Source organism: Fringilla coelebs (genome assembly GCF_963513975.1).
Source record: "Fringilla coelebs genome assembly, chromosome: 17".
In the NCBI taxonomy this organism is placed as follows: domain Eukaryota; kingdom Metazoa; phylum Chordata; class Aves; order Passeriformes; family Fringillidae; genus Fringilla; species Fringilla coelebs.
This window is the reverse complement of record NC_140043.1, coordinates 4,302,972-4,316,697: the sequence shown is the minus strand read 5'-3', so window position 1 is coordinate 4,316,697 and position 13,726 is coordinate 4,302,972. Positions and strand designations below refer to the sequence as shown.

Genomic DNA, 13,726 nt, shown 5'->3' with positions numbered 1-13,726 from the left:
CTGTGAGATATGGTGCAAATGGAATTTCTGAGACATGGCATTTATGATCTTTATCTTTGTTGCAAAGATTTAAAGTTGATGGAGGTATGTTAACAGTACATCAATCTCATTGTTTACTTGGTGTCTGCATCTTATTATCAGAATCATCAATTATAAATTCCATAATTTCTAAGATGTCATTTAAAAGGATATGGTTTTTTCAGAGTTAGCTAGTCACAAAATACATAGAAATATTATTGTTCATGACAGTTTCTTAAGCTTCTATTTGGATTAGTCAGAGGCAAGTGGTGATCAACCACTTATACACAAAATAGAAGGTCAAGATTAAAAGATTTCAGAAAATAATACAGGTGTACAAGAGGTCAAGGACTTGGCTCTTCCTTTTAACTTTGCAAAAACCTTTAGAAATGTCACCCTTACCAATGAACCAATGAGCTCCCTCCTGCAATCAACACAAAAAATGAGAAGGGACAGTTAAAATTATTTTTGTACAGAGCACTAGTTGAGAGTGAACATGAGAATCTGAAATACAAACCAAAATTGTACCTCATTCTTATGAACTGAAAAAAAAATGGGTTCTCAGAATAGCCAAGGAGACACAAACAGTATCATGATGACAATGTACTGACTTGTTCAGTGCTACTCCTGTGTCTAACAGGGCAAAACTACTTAGAGCTTTTACTGGATGTTTCCCTATTACCCTGACCCTTCAGCCAGCAAAGAGGTAACACAAACTGGGGCTTATTTCTCTTGAGCTATTTGGCACAAAATATTCTTTGGGATGAGGAGACTGCCAGTAGGTGTGTGTCAGTGGCATTGCATCCTAACGGGATTGCTGCCAGCTAGGAGAGATTGAAACCAAATTGGAATTGCTATAAGGTGGGTTTGGGCTGAAAGCTAAGCCAGCTGTGAGCTCTGTAGCTATTGCCTGCCTTTGTGCCTTTGGCAGAGGTGGGAAGACACCTTATTGGGCATTTTTCTAGGGTTGAGAAGTAAGAAATTTTATGTGCCTTGTTTTCTGGAATGCCTGTAGCTTTTTTGGGTAGATTGTGGGTTGTTCTCTTACTACTAAGATGCATCCTGAGGGGAAATTTTTTAGCCTTGTTACAACAGAGATGCAGAAGTTGTTTGAAAATTAGAGATGGCTTTAAAAGGTAGTATCCCTTTTCACAGTTAAAATACTGATTCCAGAAATCTCAATTTAAAAGTCTTGAGGTATGCTGTAAATGAACCAAAAACATAGCAAAAGCTGTGCTTTTAGGCACAATTATCCTGGCAGTTATCAATCAAGGAACAGTGTGATACCTAAGCAGTGGTACCTGAGATCACTGCAGACCCCACACCTGGCCCCAGTCAGCCAAGTAATCTGAGTGCCCTCAGAGATTCCTTGTAGTCCTTTAATGAAGTTCTCAAGATGAATTATTGTTCTGCTGTGCATTGTGGATATTTTCCTCCCATCCTCTCCCCTTGGTAAATCTGCTTTGTGAGTTTAAGGGGGATTTGGAATCCCTACAGCTGCAATAGCTTTTGTACTGTTTTGACCCAATATGATTTGTTGAGAAATTTGTGTCCATCCCCTCTGCTGAAGGCTGGATGTGCTGTGGGTAACCTCCACCACATGTATTATTTCATGTGCCTGTTTCACAGAGCTGCTTCTACAATGATATCAACAGTAGATTTTTAGCAAAAAGAAATAAAATGGTGAGTCATCAGCTTTTTTCCTGCCTCTCTCATCTGTGTGAAATGCAGAATGCTAACTAGAATAGTTAGGCATCAGCGATAAAATTCCAGCTTTATGTGCCATCTTAATAGTAGGCTAGAGTGTCACCAGAAGTATTTTTTTCCTGGTAATATGAGAAATGAATAACTAAGGATCCACTGCTGAATAATGAATAAACTAAAGGCTCGATTAGCACCTTTCAGCTTTCAGATAATTTTAGTGCTGCAGCTTCTTGAGTCAAGAAGAGATGTCACTGAGAGTAAAAGGAACAGAAAAGCAACTACCTGAGATGCTGCTGCTAAATCTGTGCTGTGAGGATGGTGGGGTACATTTGGCTGGTCAGTGATGCTTCCCCATAAGCTGATAGGACAGCCTTATGCAGACAAAACCCCAAAATTTGGGGGTATTACTAATAACTGTAACAGTAGATCATGTGTGTAGTCTCATAAATCAACCCATCAGTTCTCAAAACATGATTCAAGAGCCTGCTTCAAACACAAGGAATGAAATTACCAGGGCTCCAAAATGGTGAACTGACCTCTATGTACCTTAAAGAGGAGAAGACAAGTCCAGTTAGGGTGTGATACAGAAAGGAAAGTTTTTTGACCTCATCAAAGGAGAACTTGTGCAACAGGAGAGAGATGAATTATTTAAGAGACAGAATTGAAGGGCTAAAGGATAAGTAAAAATATAGACATACTGGCTGCATGACTAGGAAGTTTGCAGGACTACAGAGAATAAATTTAAAAAAAATAAGGGGAGGGGACTATCTGAAGGATGAGGATGCCCTTACATGCCACACAACTTGAACAGGAGCAGTGATTATCTTCCTTCCCCTCTCTCTCCCCACACACGTATAGACAGAAAAGTGCTGGTAGTGTTAATGGAACACCAAAAAATCAGCAGTATGTGCCACAAAATTGGAAGTTACACCTGCTAATACTACCAGTAGTAACACAGTCACCAATGAAAAATAAAACATCAAGAAAAATTACTGGATTTTGGTTTATCCTTAATAACAAAATTAAATCCATCTATCATTCCTATGTTTCAGGTTTGGGAAAAAATAACAATTTACAAGCTTGCCTGAGGCTGAAAAATAACAACTTTGCCCAGCTAAATCTAAATCATGGTACTCCTACGTTAAAGTAAATACCCAGATTAAAAGTCCATCTTCCTCAAAAGACGGACTTACATTTAGCCATTTATTTTGTTACTTATCCATTTTAAGAGTAATTAATGGTAATCAATACCCAATGTTTTGTATTTGTTTTATAGATAAAAAACCTATTATTGGAATGATATGAAAGCCATCCAGTATTCTGACAGAATCAGTATAGCCCTATGAATATGTGAAGTCATCCAACCAAGTCTTGTCATAGCATGACTCAAAATGGATGTGTTCAAATCTGGCCTCTGCTCTTCTGAGACTGATGAAACTAGCAACAAACACAGAGAATACCTGCAGGAGCCAGGCTGGGAACATGTGCAGAGAGCAAGAAATTAATGTTGAAACACAATGATACTGATCATGCTTCAGCATTTCCTAGAAATACAGTCATGCTGAGATCATACAAAAGCAGGGAGCTGAAAATTAAACTATTTTCGTATCTATTCTTACAGAAGTTCTCACCGTAGATATTCTGATATACGAAGAGTATGAATCATGCACTGAATACTAAATTTTCATCAGTAAAACAGTCTCTATTGCTGGCACTTTGGTATCCTGCTTGCAGTGTTGTTAAATACATTGTTTTTATTTTCATCCCCTTCAAAACCAAATACAGGTTCATTTCAAAACCTACTGAAGTCAACAAAACCATTACTTTTAACGGTAAGTGGGTCACAGCCACAGCACTTTACAGCGTTTGCAATGTTTTTACTCTTATTTTCTCTTAATAAATACTGTCACTGTTTCTGATGAGGAAGAACTATGACTACCCTCAGCCCAAAGTGTCACTTATCATAGGGTGCCAATTCACTATAATTACTTAAGTTCCTCCAACTCATTTTACATTCTCATTTAGTGCCACATAGAAATATTTTTCATCTCAGTAGAAAAAGCAAGGTTGAATAAGACAAAAGACCTAACATTATCTAAGGAGCTTAAATTCTTCAGAGCACAAGTGGTGAAAAGCACACTGAGACTAGAGATGTTTGCACTGCACCTTTAGCTTCACTTTTGGGATAAATCAGGCTTTCATCCTCTTCAAATCTGCAACCTGCATCTCTATCCATGACCAACTTGCTTATTAAAACACCTCTTTAAAAGTCTGATGAAAGGAATTTAACCACCAGTGTCCTCTAATATTCATTGTACGTTCAACATAAGCTGCTTAGAATCAATCGGGCGTTAGGAGCCAGCAGGGAGTGACTGGGATCCCTGTGCCGTGTGCTGGTGGGTGTGTAACTGCAGCAACTGCAGCTGGGCTGGGAGGAGGGTGTGATCACCCCTCCAGGGGGAGAGAATTGAAAGGAGAGACTGAAGAGAAATCCTCATAGCTGCTAAACCTCAAAAAGATGTTAGGTTCTTTCTGGCAGCAGCAATTAGTCGGTGGTGGGGTTTTGTGTTGATGTTTTGTTTTGGTTTTGTTCAGGGGGAGGTGTCAGTGAAGGAAAAATGGGAGCTAAAGAAGTTGATGCATCAGATACCAAGGTCTTTTTGCTTTTCTTTGAGTGAAAAAGAATTTTGTTTCTATAGGTCTCTACAGAACTTTATCTAGCTGGCAAAATGATGGCTTGGCTTGGCTTTTGAAACCAGGAGCTTATTGGCCATTGTACAGTGTTGTACTTAACTGGTTGCAGAGTATTTTTCTGTGAAGTAACATATATCTGTGTTTTGGATTTGGCACCAAGGAATTTCATATCAAAAACAGAACATGGGTAACTTCCTTCATATTCATCTTATAAAAAAGGTCCTTTGAATTAGAGAGTGGCTCCAACAGCAGCTCAGCTGTGTGAGATGTACCTGCTGAAGCGCTTGCAGGCAGCAGGAGTGTACGACTGTCAAAGCTTCTGAATTTCAAAAGAGAAGCAGAATGAGACCAGGCGTAGGCTGCAGCTGTAATCTGTGCCTGGTAGCATCCAAGTCCTCTCCCATGAGTCACACTGCTGAGAACATCGTGGATTCTCTTTAGCCTCTTGGGATTTATTTTTTTGGCCCTGGACTGCAGTCTAATACTTCTTCCACTTCTCACCTCCCTTCTGCGGATAAAATAATGTTTAATTTGACTTGTTAAGAAGAAACGTAGAAAATCCACAGTTCTGATGTAGATACCTTCTGACATAGTTCATATGGTTAATTTTATGTGTGGCCTAGGGGTGGAAAATACTCTCAACCCAACTACCCCATTAATCCCTGATGATAGCCCTGCATTTTGTGCTGATATTGACACTCTCTTTCTTTCTTTTTCTTATTAGATTAGGAACAGCATTTTAATCCATGATTTTGTTTTGTTGTGAGGTTAATAACCTGACAAAAGTGCTGAAGTTTTCCTGTCCTTCCCTAAATTCCCTTGTCCTTCCCATCATGAGAACAATTGGCTTTATTCTTCCACTGTACTGCTTTCCTCTCTTCCATTTTGACCAGCTCTTCGATGTTTTCTCTGCACCTTGTTGCTCTTTCCTCTCATGCTTTCATTGAGCTGCTGCATCTGAACTCCCTTACGATTCCTGTGAATCTTCTATAATCCTTTCTTGACTTTTTCTCATGTTGGGAACTTACTGCTCCTGCATACTCATTCAACCTATGTCTGTTTTTCTGTTTTTTCATTCACTGAGGTTCTTTTGATTTGTTCTCTGTGAAACATTACTCATTCTCTGTTGCTTAGTTTCCAGCTTTAACTCTCACATTGCCAGTCCTCCCCTGCTTTCCCCCAGCCTTTCCATGAATTGAGTGTTTATTACTTCTACTGAAATGGTTCCTGTATTTTGCTCTTCTCATTCCAAAACCTTTTGTTCTGCCTTTCCCTGAAAGTCTATTCTTGCTAACTTTCCAGTCCTGATCCTCTCCCAATAATGTCCTTTCTCTAGCAAAACCATTCTGATGGAAGTCTGATGATCTAGGCAATTTCTTCCACCGTGAACACCATGAATTTATTCTACTCCCTCCTTTTTTTTTTCTCCTAGTGTAATTCAATTCCATATGTGCAGACCCATCTTTACAGATTCTGAGTCAATCCTTCCCCTTTTTTTTTTCCTGTGTGCAGATTTTTGCTGATCTTATGCCAGTATGATATAGTAAGATATGCCCATCTGCTCTTCTTGCCTCATCTTTCCTTCCTCTATTGCTATCTCTTCCTTCTTTTTTTATGGATGCAGGATTTCTTGCTTCCTGTGAATATACCATTCAATTTACCCTAGAAATCTTACCTAGCTTCAGTGACTATTCTCTCATTCCTTGCCTTAATCTTTGCCTTTTCTCCAGTTCTTTCCCTTCAAACAGCCGAACAGTTGTGATAAATTCCTGTCTCCAAGATGCTTTCTTATGCATCATCACAGATAAAACTCATCTGTTGTTTCCAGGATTCCCATTTGCTGGAGCATCTTCTCCTTGCCTCTTGCTTGGCCTTGAGCTTCAATCTTTGAATCTTCACTGGATGCTTTTCTCTATTGCATTAAACAAACCTCCTGCCTTCAGGACACTCTTATCTGTACCCAGACTCTCATGTTCTCACTGCAGAGATTCCCATAGCTCATGCCTGTCGCTGGAACAGCTGAAGCAAGCATGCTTGTGCTTTATTATGTCACTTTTAAGGCACAGGAAGAGAAATTTCCTTTTACAAGACTATACTGCTCTCCTTAAAATTTCTTTTGCTAAAACTATCAAAATTCCCTTATCTTTCATAAGGTATTGTGTGGAATAAGGTTGTATGAGTGATAGAAAATTTGCCATTACATTTATTAAAGCAAATCTAATGTTTACTATCCTATTTAAAAAAAATTTATAAATAATCTCCTTAGCCCTGTAAGATTCATGAAACAGCAACCCTGTGATAGTGAGTCTTAGCTCTTCAATCACCCACATAAGGCTTATGGGTCCCACTAATGAAGACATAACCTCCACTGCTGTCATCACCCGAATGTTTACAAAACACCCAGTGGCTACTGCATTTTGTTTGCTGCTTTACTGCACACTTTTAAATGGGTCTGATGTTTGTATGTCCCTAAAGCAGATGCTGTGTGTGTTGTTTCTTCTCACCCTTGTCTAGCAGCCAGGATTTCCTGCACACCCACTGCTAGAGCCACTGTAATATTCTTGTTCTTGTGGTGCTTTTTGATGCCAGTTTAAAGGTCACCTCGAAAGTGGCAGAGTCTGGTTTAGTCAAACTGCTGTGAAGCACAGCAAGTCCCTGTGCAGCCACTGCCACTGCTCTGGGCTTTGGCCATGCAGCTCAGAGCAGAACTGTGCTGTGTCTGCCTCTAGTCAAGAGTCAGTCAGTCTCATGTCTGCTTGTGCTGGTGCTTCTTCTCACTGTCTCACCGTAGTTTGTGGATGTTGCTAAAACAGGTCATAATTTAAATAACTACTAAGTATTTTAGGTATTAATGCTTCACAGGATTTATGTTTCCAACTTCCTCTAGTAAGTGGGGTGTGCACAGTTAAAAGAAAAATAACCAACAGATTTTTGTTGAATGCTTGGTTTATAAGAAATACTATGTTTTCACTATAAGTTCTTAGGTTTCCCTAAATCTTGGATGAAGCCTGTATGCTAAATTTTGGCTGGGTGATATACTCAGCTGGTGGATATCCCTGGCCAGCATAATTTGTATTGTGGTACTGCTAAAGTTTGTTGGAAATTTTCCAAACAATAGACAAAGATGTTTAAGCTAATGAATATAATATCTCACTGCAGCAAATCTCTTCTATCCCATGTCAGGCACGCTTGATTATACACTGATAGGTCTATGCCTACACAATAAGTAATTTTCTTTGGGTTCTCCATTATCTCCTGGTAAAACTTCCTTCTGCCATGTATCACAGAATGGTATCCCCAGGTGGCAATTCTCTTAGTTGAACTCAGATTTTATGCCAGAAATCTGAGTATCTCTATAAAATCACAGTGGGAATCAGCAGATGAGAACCTAATGGACCTACCAATTGTTCTTCCTGCAAGGCTGCTGAGAGCAGCTGGGGCTGGGAACAGTCAGTGCTGGTGACACTAAGGAACTCATGGTAGGGCACCAGTTCTGATCAGTGCCCTTCTCATCCCCTGCCTTGGATTGAATTCTAAATTAAAATTTTTAATCATTGTCCTTTTACCTTCTTTGACAACCTTTATCGTAAGAAGCCCATCCTTACACAGCAGCTTCTGTTATTTGGTGTTGTTTGCTGTGGCTGAGGTCCTGTGCCATGAATATGCATTTCTTGACTCACTTTGCTGTTCCTCTCATTTTGGTATCTTTTGCACAGACATTAATAATCTCTTGGCTCTGTCTTGGGAAGCTGGTATAGAGGATAGGTCCTATTTCTCAAATAGAGATCAAGATGGATCAAGTGAAAAAAGATTATTTATTCAATATTTAAATATTTAGAGGCTGATTATACTTGAAAACTCAGTGCATTTCTTTATCACAAACAGTATCTCAAATTGGGTATCTAAGAAATGGATAAGCAGAAATCATCTTTGAAAAGGTGTACTTAAGGGAGTTAATTGACATCACAAAGAACCCCCATGACCAAAAGGGACAGAATTTGGTAGTGTCCAGTCAAACTCTCAGCTAAGTAAATAATGACACTTCTTCCTTCACTCATCTGACTAACAGAATACACATTTTAACTGCTGCAAAAAATAAACCTCAGATACATCAGCTTTCTCTGCTGTTTTCTTGTTCATCAGCTACATCTGGCCCATCCTTTGTTTTGGGTGGGATTATAGTGCCTTAATTGAAAGTTTTATCATAACTTGAACATACTTCCTTGTCTTTCAGGTTTCAATGATTGTATAAAGAGAATGTCAGTAATATCTGTGGCCACAGTTTTAAAATAACTTTCTTCTGCTATAAATGGACTTAAATCTCCATCCATTAGGAAGTAAATTAATTTCTGTGAAGTTATTTCAACCTTGTATTTCTACAGCATGCATGTCTGGGACTCTTTCCTGGATGCTTCCCAGATCCAAAAATCTGGACTGATTTTCCCATTTCTTGTGAACCTCAGTTCCTTTATTTTTCTCTCTCTCCCTCAAAAAAAAAGCCTGCTTAGTAGAACAGTTGAGTTCTTCCTCAGTAAATGCCTTGGGTATATCCTGATATATCACACTCCCTTGTGTCTTCTTCTCTTTCATTAATAGTATAAAAATGATTGAAAGTTAAAACATGCAGAAATAAGGTTTTGTTAAAGTACAGAAATTCTCAGTGGATGTGTATAATCATTAGAAACTGATTACAGTAGCTTGGCTTACACTTGTAGGTCTTATATGAGTTCTGTGCCACTTCTTGCTAGATTTGCTTGAGTTTGCTTTCACGTGGTTGTAAAAGCTTTTTATGTGTGTGAGTGGGCTGGTGGTCATGAAGCTAAATTATCAGATCACTTGCATTTGAGGAATAATACAGCTTTGTATCTACATCTCCAGCTGAAATTCCTGCTGCCAGCAGCATGCTGTGTGCAGTCTCTGTGCTGTGACAGTCACAGCCACTGGTTTTGTTCTCAGCTTAGGAGTGACTGCCTTTCTACAAGATCATGGGGAAGCATCTTCCCAGGCAGGCTATGTAACTGCGTTCCACGGTGACGTGTCAGCAGCTAATGAATCCAGAGACAATACTTGGATCTTTCCTTATGGAAGTGTTTACAACTCAGTTGTGGTGGTGTGTCATTCTCCTTCCCTATGCCTCTTCTCCCTCTGCTGCCATAATTTGGGAACATGCTGGAAAAGGGATAAGTGTTTCTATTGCACACACATGGATCAGTTTGCACAAGCCAGGAGTGATGGAGAGGGGCAAAGAGCGAGCCTAGATATGAAACCAACAATAATGACTGGTTTTATTGGCCACAAATGGGTGGTCAGAACATGGTAGCACTAAACAGCTGCTCAGCTTAATGGGCTTCAACACTTTGACCTAGTAACCAGTGCAGAATTTTCTTCAGGTGTCCTTCCCACTCCAGGAGTTGGTAGCATTCCTCTTTTGATAGTGGCAAGAGATCACTGTTAGGTCAGGATTTGGGGCATGTTAATCTTATGGGAAAAGCTACCCATTCTAGTGATGACAAAATAGCCCATCTATATCATCAGACTTAAAAACCCCATGTTTTCTTAAGATTCTGAGTCTTCAGTTGTCAGGACAAGGCAAATATGTTAATTTAGACACACAGATACAGTATAATCTGGTCATTTGAATAATAACATTTTTTAAACAAACTTTAGACAAGTGGGCATGTGAAAGGAAGAAATAGGGCTTTCCACTAGAGTAACTGAAAATGCACTTACCTAATTAGAAACTTACAGCCATAAAACACTTACATGTTTAATATGAAATCTGATTTTAAGAACCCAACAAATTCTAGACAGCCTTATTTTCTGAGTGTATTCAAAGAAAAAGTAAACCTGGTATGAGGAAGTTCATCTGTATGTAGCCAGGGCAGTAAACTGCAGTAATGTAATAGTTTATGAAGTTTCCAGAATTTTAAAAAGTATTGATTGTGAACACGAGAGATTTTTTTTCACTGTATATGGGAAAACTTAATTCAAATACACCAAACTTTCTTACTGTAGTGCCTATTTGAAAATATAATGTACTACTCTGCATTACAAAGCAATAATACAATCACCTCATTGTGTTACTACTTGAAATAGTGATATCCAAATATCACTGCAATGTAAGCAATAGGAATGACTAGCATTAAAAAAACAAAAAAAAAGGAATTCAGGAGTGCAAAACTAATATGTATTTACATACTCCTGGTCTTTCCTGCAATAATGAGATCCTACTTTACTTTTTTTTGGTGTTAAACACATTAATGAATGGCAAACAAAATAGTTGATATGTAAAACACTGTGGAATATGAATGATGCATCTGAATGCATTGTGGAAATATGCAATAGGAAATACTCTACAGAATATATGAGCTGAATGAAAACTAAAGATTATTCCTGACAGAGTTTTTCTACCCAACCATTTGTCATAAGTGTTTGGGGCAAACAACATGAAGTTTAAAAAAGATCTACTTGTCTTATATGTCATAAAATCTCCAGATTGCTCCTAAGTCTGCTGCCTTTTGGCAGCAATAGGTGCCCTCTTGCTGTTCATTGCTAGCAAGCCTCTTTTGTTCAGGATGGAATTGAGAGAATAAAGAGAGGGAGTCTCATATGTGTTTCATGCAAAATTCTTCACCTGTAATCACCATAATACATAGAAAATGTCATAAGGAATTCAGCAAGTGGTTTTATCAATGACAGATAAATGAGGCCTGTGATGATGAGGATTTAAAGGAGAACCAGTTTGAAATGTCCTGAACGTGTCAGAATAAGTGTGATTAGTGGAAGTAGCTCTGATTTTTATATAAGTAAAATAAGAATCTGGCCCAATATCTAACACAGGAATTTCATTCTCTCTGCATGGCCAGAAAGTTATTCATTAAGAAACAGCTTCCTTAATTCTAATTTTTCTTTTTCTGTGATTATTGGAGAAAGTGACTTATTTGAAGAAAGTGTAACTTCTCATTTGGGAGGGTTTTCCTTTCCACCTCTTCAGAGTAAGTAAAGTTGTGCTAATTACAATTGTATTAATGTGTACAGAAGTCTTCTAATTTTTCACTGATTAATCTGTTCTTCATGAGCTCATGTCCTGTCCTACAAAGAGAAGTATGATAAATATAGCTGATATTTATATTCTCTTGTATAATTTCAGACCAGGTAAGAGCAGTGTATGGTGTATTTGGGGCAAAGGATTTGAATGTCTTTACATTTAAGATATCCAAAATGCTTAAATTGCACTGTGGTCCCTATAGGCAAAGAGACAAGCATTTCAAACTGGAGAGATGGCTCTCTGTACTGACTGGATAGTTTAGAACAACTCAGAGTAAGATTAGTTTAGAATATCATTCTAACCATATTCTAGTAACCATTAGACTATGGTTAGTTAGAAAATCAAGTACACAAGGTTGCAAGTAGTTGTAGTTATACTTTTCTCACAATAGCTTGAGGCTCAACATCGGGCTTGGAGCATTCTGTCTCTCTCCTGGTAGTGTGGAATCATTCTCTTTAACATGTATTTTAATTTACTGTCACATCTGCATTTAAATATTGGTAAGTTCAAACAGGAAAACTTCTAAAGGCTTGTAGGGCAACTTTGAAAATGGTATTAGGAGACTAGTTTTATTAAAATGTAGTAGAAAGTTGTCTTTAGTAGACTGCAAGTTTCTGTAAGGATCTCAGTGCTGTGTACTTGGCTTGCAAAGGCACTCAGTGAGGAGCCTCCAGGCCCAAGTAAGCAGGCAGCAGGAGAGGTGCCAAGGTGTGCTGGGGCAGCACTCGGGGAGGAAGCCGTGACATCTGTGATTCCGCTGCCCACTGTGCTCAGAGCTTAGTGGGAGCAGAAAGCCCTTCCTAGAAGAGAGGCAAATGATCACCAATCAGCTGTTAGTAATGTGTTTTCCCTCTGCCAGACTAACTGCTTCCTGCTGCTGCCTTCTGCAGAGTTCCAGCTTGTAGGCTTAAACTCTAATCTGGGAAAGAATAATTGCTCTAACAGTCACTGAAAAGCTCTCTGCCCTTGCTTGGGATGGTGTTTCATGTGCTTCTTGTATGAAAAATTCACCTTGTAGTCACAGTTCTCTTTTACTGTAGCTCAGAATTTTCCTGTATTGAAATGGAAAGAGAGGAGGCTCAAAACCACTTAGTTGCTTGGCTATGGAAAAAAGATTACAAAGTTTGCATCTCTTTATTGATTAAGCAAGATGCAGGTACTGTGTTTAACAATACTGTTCTCCAAGGAGAAGAAAGAAAAGAGCAGTTACAAAGATCAGTAACTCTTCCTTTCTCAAATTCATGAAGCAAAGTTAATCAGCGTATTTTGCTTCTTAATTTAGTTATTTAAATGTTCAGTGGAGATAGATAAAATGCAAGAAAACTCAGGAGGACATCTGTCTGAGTACAAGATATTGATATAAATAGAGAGGCTGGGAAAAGTAGTTGTGAGTTTTCATTTCCTACTTCAGACAAACCAGTCAGAACAGAACTGCAGGAAAAGCACTGCCATAAGCTCTTGCTGAGGGAGAAACTGGGGCATAGCTCAGCACTGTTTGTTTTCACGTAGGTTTAGATAATAAAACACAGAAGGCTGAAAAGGAGATTTGATTTACTGTTGTTCAGAAACCACATTTTCTTCATTTGCGAGTTTCAGCTGTCCCTATGCTTTTACTATAACTTCAGATATTTGCTTTTCTTTACATTTTTTTTCCATCTGTATTTTCCATTTGGCATAATAAAAGGTTTAGAAGTCTAGAAGTGGAGGAAAAAGTGAGTGGCTTACTGCAAGGAAGTGGAGTCTCTCATTCATTTATTTTCCCATTGTTTGGCAGGTGGAAAGCACAGATTTACAGAGCTGAACTGGATCAGCTGAAGGAAGTGGGGGAAGAGAAACAAAACAAGTACAGTACCAGTGAAAAGAGCTTCAGCTTTATCTTGCAGCATCACCACAGCAACCAGAGAACACGATCAGAAGAAAAGGCTAGAGCAGAGAAGGCGAAAGTGCGGCTTCTTACCTTTGGACAGAAGGCAGCCAAATCATTATGCAGAACAGAACTGGGTGTCTGATGGTTCTAGACAAACTGTGGCAAAGGGAAGTGTCCCGTCATTAACAGGAATGTGCCACAGTTCACGCAGCGGAAAGGGGAGTGCCATGAGATCTGCTGAAGAGACTATTTCTGTGGCTGCATACCTACATGGGTTTGCACCCTTGCTGGGACTCAATTAGGTGGCTGTAGGCATCGGGGATCATCAGGTATTGGATAGTGACCGTTATTCCATTCGGGGTGTACCTGGCACGAGAACTGAAAGACAGCGCAGA

At 39.0% G+C, this 13,726-nt stretch overlaps 1 protein-coding gene across 1 annotated transcript in view; it reads right to left on the bottom strand.

Annotated features, from left to right (window-relative positions):
* RSPH14 (radial spoke head 14 homolog) overlaps positions 1 to 13,726 on the bottom strand; it is a gene marked incomplete at both ends in the record, with an annotated part of 70,986 nt that overhangs the window by 23,234 nt on the left and 34,026 nt on the right. The window lies entirely within an intron of this gene.